General features: G+C 48.5%; 1 long non-coding RNA gene across 1 annotated transcript; it reads right to left on the bottom strand.

Annotated features, from left to right (window-relative positions):
- Positions 1 to 3,874: 3,874 nt before the first annotated feature.
- LOC120976578 (uncharacterized) lies at positions 3,875 to 5,979 on the bottom strand. Its single transcript, XR_005772415.1, has 2 exons — positions 4,257 to 5,979; positions 3,875 to 4,130 (listed from the first exon to the last, which is right to left on the bottom strand). It is a non-coding gene; the product is annotated as an uncharacterized lncRNA (long non-coding RNA).
- Between the last annotated feature and the right edge of the window lie 203 nt (positions 5,980 to 6,182).

The raw sequence follows: 6,182 nt of genomic DNA, 5'->3' as shown, positions 1-6,182 counted from the left end.
TTGCACAGGAATGGAAACCTTTGACTGATTCCTCGGGACCCTGCGCTCGCCTGGCCTGGGTCGTCATGTCTAGCGTCACCGCAACCTCATTAGGTTGTGCACTTGCACAGGAAACTCCGCTCCTCAGGAGCAGCCCAGGTGAGGCCGCTCCCTACGGAGGTCTTAGTGTCGTTGGCTTCGCGAGACTTGGCCCCTCGCGAGGGACTTGGCTTGCTGTTGTTGCAGATGGGCCAAACCATGCCATCGAAGGAGCCATGCCATGGGCCGCAGGTAGGCTAGTCTGGGTACCCTGGTTCCCAGAACGCCGACAGTAGCCCCCGGGCCCAAGGCACGCTCGGACTTGGCTTCGAGGCGAAGCCAAGGGGCAAGGGCGAAGAGCCGCGGGCCCCAATCGCCTACGGACCAGGCTATCACGTGGCGCTTGATGGGATGTGGGAGTCTCCACTTCCCCACTCCGCCTTGGCAACTGCCCGACTTGACAACTGCCTGGCGCATGCAGAAAGGCCATCATTTCCCGGAGCGTGAGAGGCTGGTGGTTAGCATTCCTCCGGCTACAAATGGGAGAGTAGCGAAGCCCCCAGCCCATCTTCATCTTCTCGCCTCTCGCTTCTCCTTCTCCTTTGTCCCGCAACCTCGCCAGAGTGTCCATGGTGCCAGTGAGGAGGTTCTTCGCCGCGGAGAAGGGAAAGGCTCCTCAGGTGGAACCTGAGCTGCTCCCGCCAAAGAAGAGGCACGATTGCTCTCACGATGCCCCCGCGGCGCCCATGGCAACACGGCCTTGGCACGAATGCGCCCCATCGGGCTTCCCAGTCAGCGTGTATGCTCTCGCGCAAAGCCCCACACATGGGAGCGGTGGCAGACGCCACGAGGAGCGAAGCCGTGGTGGAGAACAAGCGGTGGCTGTACAGCCACCCCGCCCATGGACTCATGCCGAAGGCACGGCCCGCGAGTTTGTGGTGTGGGCGGCAATGCCGCCACACACATGGATCCGGCTCCCGCGGTCTCTGGCAAGGGAGATACCGCTGCGGGGGCCTGTCGAGCTATGGCTGCTGCACAACGGCTGCTGTAGCGAAGCCTTGGAGGCGGAGGTTGAGGTTGTCGACTCCGGCGATGTCTTCATGACTCGGGGATGGGGTGCGATCGCCCGCGCCCATAACATGGAGGGGAGGCACGTCATCCACTTCGAGTACGACGGGGCTTCGACGCTCCTCTTCAAGGTCTTTTGGGAGGACGGCCAATGCCTGGAATGCTTTCCCAGGGGAGGCGTCCGAGGCAGCGGCTCCCCCGCGGGTCGGCGAGGCCACCAGCGGTGAACTTGCCCTTGGCCTTGTCCACGACTCCTACGATAGTAGCAGCACTTCATCCGGACCAGGCTCGAGCGGCGATGGCAGCTACGAGCCGCCGCGTCGCCGCGCCCGGGCCTAAGGGAGGAGTAGCGCCATCCCGACGTCGCTGGTGATACTGCCAGGGCCATGGTTCTTTAGGAGGTTTTCCTTTTTGCTTCATTCCTGCGCAAAAATCATGACGGATCCCATGGGGGCATGTAAAAACTGTGATGCTCGTACTTTAACATTATCATTTCCAATTTGGTGTCGTGTTTGCGTCTCTCGCCCTGGCATGGTTCCCCCTTTCATTATCGCGGTAGCTTAGTGCTCTACACCAGCAGGACCCAGTCCCCAGGCAAGCTTCAGCCGTCGCTGGTATGCCAGGTCGCGATGGCTTGGTCAAGGCCAGGAGGTGAGCGGCCCGAGGTCCGGTAAGAGCCCCTGAGGCGCGATGCTCAGGAAGTCCCCTTTGGCGCGCAAGCGGCTCCCGAATGACTAAAAGGGAAGTTTCCTTGCTCGAGCGAGATCGCGAGGGACAAAACGCTGATCATGGGGTTCACGCCTGCGCGTGCGAGGTGACTTATCTTGGCGAGCCTGGGTGGTTCCTTTGCCGCGTGGGCGATCTTCTTGTGCGACGTTAGGCCATGCCCTTCTCCCGATGGCACCCCCCGCAGGGCTCCTGCCAACTCCATCTCCCCCGCTTGCCTGGGTGCTTTACGTCCTCGGCACCCGGCTCTCGAGTGAGGCTCGGCCACCGCTGGTATGCCAGGTCGTGATGCCGTGGTCAAGGCCAGGGGGTGAGGGCCCGAGAACCGGTAGGAGCCCCTGAGTCGCAGTGCTCAGCCCCCCCTTTAACGCGCAAGCGGCTTGTGCGAGAAAAGAGTGGTTGGCTGCAAGGAGGGGTTACGCCCCTTGGCACGTAGCATGGCATTCTTCCAAGGTACGAGGTGCTGGTAAGGCCGCTAGTGGCCCTGCCTTCGGGGCTCCTGTGAGTTAGCCAAAACCATAACAGACGGTCCTGTCGGTGATCTTTCCGCGAGAAGACGAAGGCACTAAGGACCTGGTGAGGTGACGTGCGCGGGGCCGGCTGTGAACCAGAGCTCGGTCTCTTAGGTTTATCAGTGCTGTAGGGACGGACCCAAGCACAGGCGCCGTGCCAGTAGCCCCCGTTGCGGGTTGAGCAAGAGGCGGGTTAGCAACACACGGAGGCCGCGAAGGGCAGCTCCATAGATAACGAGACGGCAGGCGTAACATTAATAACCAGAATATCCTGAGCATGCATAATTGGTTCGGAGTAAATAAATCAAAATGATGCGGCTGCAGGGGTGGGCCCTTGAGGATAATGCAGCCCGAGGGGCGCCCTCAACTGAACAAACCAAAAAGTCACCTAGCACCGTCGTTGTGGAAGTGTTGGAGTAGCCGGAGATGCGTGCTGCAGAAGTCGCTCCTCATGAGCCGGCCGGCTCCTGAGTCTCGGGGGGCTCCAGAGGTCCGGGGGGTTCACGAGGTTCCGACACCTCCTCTGCCAGGATCGTCTGGCGCCTAGCCTCGTGAGCTGCCAGGACGCCCCGCATGTAGCGCTGGTGCGAGGCAGCCACGTTCGGCAGGCCGAATGGCATGCGGACTTAGCCGTGGGGGTGGCCTCTACACCGGCCAACGCAGGACGGACAGAAGAGCTCCTGAGAAGCAGCCCTGTTGAGGCCTGGAATGTTGACGCAGACGCGTGCTACCTCTTGAGCATGCGTTGGTTTTCCCTTGAAGAGGAAAGGGTGATGCAGCAAAGTAGCATAAGTATTTCCTTTAGTTTTTGAGAACCAAGGTATCAATCCAGTAGGAGATTACACGCAAGTCACCTAGTACCTGCACAAACAATCAAGAACCTTGCAACCAACGCGATAAAGGGGTTGTCAATCCCTTCAGGTCACTCGCAAAAGTGAGATCTAATAAAGATAATAAGATAAATATTTTTGGTATTTTCATTGTATAGATTGGAAAGTAAAGATTGCAAAATAAAATAAATAGGAAACTAGAATTGTAGATCGGAAACTTATATAATGTAAAATAGACCCGGGGGCCATAGGTTTCACTAGTGGCTTCTCTCATGATAACATGTATTATTTGGTGAACAAATTACTGCCGAGCAATTGATAGAAAAGCGCATAGTTATGAGAACTAGCATCAACCCGTGCAACCGCATGGGCTACTTATTTTGGCAACAACTTTGTGCAATAAATTTAACATATTGGTTATATGTAAGAACACACGATTTATGAATTCATACACTTTCTAGTGCTCTTGAAATTAAATTCTTACCATAGTTTCATCTTTAGTCATACATTTAATTAACATTTGTATGTCCCATCAAAACACAATATTTTGTTTCCCTTAGCCTAGAAAATCTTAATCGTTTCTTCAACATGTGTCAAAAGCTGCGAAAAACAAAAAAAATTGAAAAATTCTTAGTCTATGAAAGAAGTTCCACCATTTATTTACTCCCCCGTGTGTATTAATTATATAAAAATGTTCCACGGAAAAAGTGAAGCACACAATTACTAATGCTTCAATTGTGGAAACAAATGATATTCGGATGTTTACAAACAAAACTGCTGACAATACTTTCTTAAATATAGTGTACAATTACTGAACCACAGAGCAGCGTGATGTTTGTAATCATGCCATACTGTCAAGCAACTAAATAAACTTGAGTCCATGAGTGTCTGCCATGCTGTTATATTGAGAAACACATGATTTCTTCGTATACTCATTAGGAATTCTCCATGCTGAATTGTTGAAAGATTGTACACACTGAACATCACAAACACAATAAGTTTGTTTTCGACTATATAATTATCAAAAAAATTCATATAAAATATAAACATGCACAATTTTTACAGACAACAGTACACCTGCACAGCCATCTCTTCCACGTACCTAAAAGAGAATCGCCCAGTAGCGGCCACTTGATTATTTGCCCAATCTCAGAAATCAAGTGGAAGTGCGATAAAATATTCAAATGTTTATACAGTCCACATGCATTGCTTTGGTTCCCTGGTGTCATGTGATCTACATCACTTTACAAAATATGAAAAATTGATTATATATCAGCAAGAAATAAAAATTGAGTGGGCCAAGATTAATATAATGAATTATGCAAAGAAAAATATAGGTGAATCGAAAACATTTTAGAAACATTTTTCGTTCTTTTCAACATGAACCAATATTACGTGTTGTTTTTTAGTTAGAAGGAGAAATAAAAATCATGCATGTAATTAAAATATGTGAGATAATATTACCTTGCTTTATAACTCCAAGGAAAACAATCTAACTTCAAGTTGTCGTATAAATAAATGTACCAACAGGCGACTCCTCCTGAAGTAAAACTTTTCCTAGCAATAGCTTATAAATGGACTCACTACTATGCTAGTTGAGTGATGCTACACATATTGTCCTATCCTAGTACGACCAATGGCTTTCTCATAGATAAATACGACCAATGACATAGTATATTGGTATCTCTCTTGTTTTCAACCTGTATGGTCCACATTTGTGTCCTACCACCATCCGTTAGCAAAGCATCGTATGTGTACCATTTGTTTTTTCAAGATTTGCAGTGTGGTGCTGATGTTTCCTGCCACTGCCATTGCATTGACCGGCCAATTTATTCAACAGTAGTTATGGAGAACAGAAAAAGAAATTTGTTCCTCATGGCTAGGTATGACCAACTTACATTTGATTCAGGTGAGGAAACAGAATTAGGAGGACAGAAAATGTATCAACTCAAGCGTATTTGAAGAGAGACTAAATACAGTCATGTCTCAGAATGTTAGCAAGAGGTTATTCCTATAAGAACATGAGGGCGTGATCCCTGATGTCAACTTTGACATTGTAGAATAACTAAAAATATGAGATAAGACCATCAAATTTATTGAATAGATTATAAGCTGAAGCATGCATTGTTACTTAACAAAAGGACACATTAGGCGCCTGCAAGTGAGTCCATGACTTTTTTCCTTGTGCGTTTCATCTAACATACATGGGAAAATTGAGTGCTGTTTGACATCGTATGGCCATATCTTATCGAGAAATACGATCATACTGCAGGTGGAATTAGTATCATCTAAGCTATAAACTTTTTCCTATCCAAATAGCATTTCCAATTTTTCTTTGCTCTAAGCTACAATACCACTTATGTATGCTTTGCAGTAGTTCTTTGGTCACAGACAACCATATTATAATCTAGAGACGCTAAAAAAATATTAAGTGGTCTATCAACATGGAGGTATACTTGATCAAGTAGAAAGAAGAAATTTTCTCCCTGAACTCGCACTTTTGGTGATATTGGCATACGGCAACCCCTCACAGTTTTTTTTCAGATCCAATTAATGTTAACAAAGCCCTCGTAGTCTGCCCGTGAACGAACCTGTAAGTTTGCTAATCATGTTCCAGACCTGTTCTGACCTTCATTGACGCACTATTACCCCTGCCAGCCGACACCTTTTCCTGCAAGTAGCGATCAGTTCACTGACAGAGAAGATCAAAGAACAAAATTTGCATCATGGTGAATATCTTAAAAGCTGTTGTATTTCCTAATACTTTGCATTACATACTTTAGTGCTAGAGTCATCTTCAAGACTTGAGCAGATGCCTAATTCACTACAAAGCAAATCAGCTCGCTGGAGACAACCTGTGGTAGCATGTAATATTAAATCTAAGCAAACTGCATTAGCCATATCAGGGAGCTCAACTAAGAACGTCAAGAGTTTGTGCGATCTCTGATTCAGGGATGATCTAGAAGACACAGGGAGGCATATGTGGCTTCTCCACCGAGAATCCAATCATTCATGTATGCATCTATTT

This window comes from Aegilops tauschii, chromosome 1 (genome assembly GCF_002575655.3).
Source record: "Aegilops tauschii subsp. strangulata cultivar AL8/78 chromosome 1, Aet v6.0, whole genome shotgun sequence".
Lineage (NCBI taxonomy): Eukaryota > Viridiplantae > Streptophyta > Magnoliopsida > Poales > Poaceae > Aegilops > Aegilops tauschii.
The sequence above is the reverse complement of the archived record's forward strand: the minus strand, read 5'-3'. Positions and strand labels throughout refer to the sequence as shown.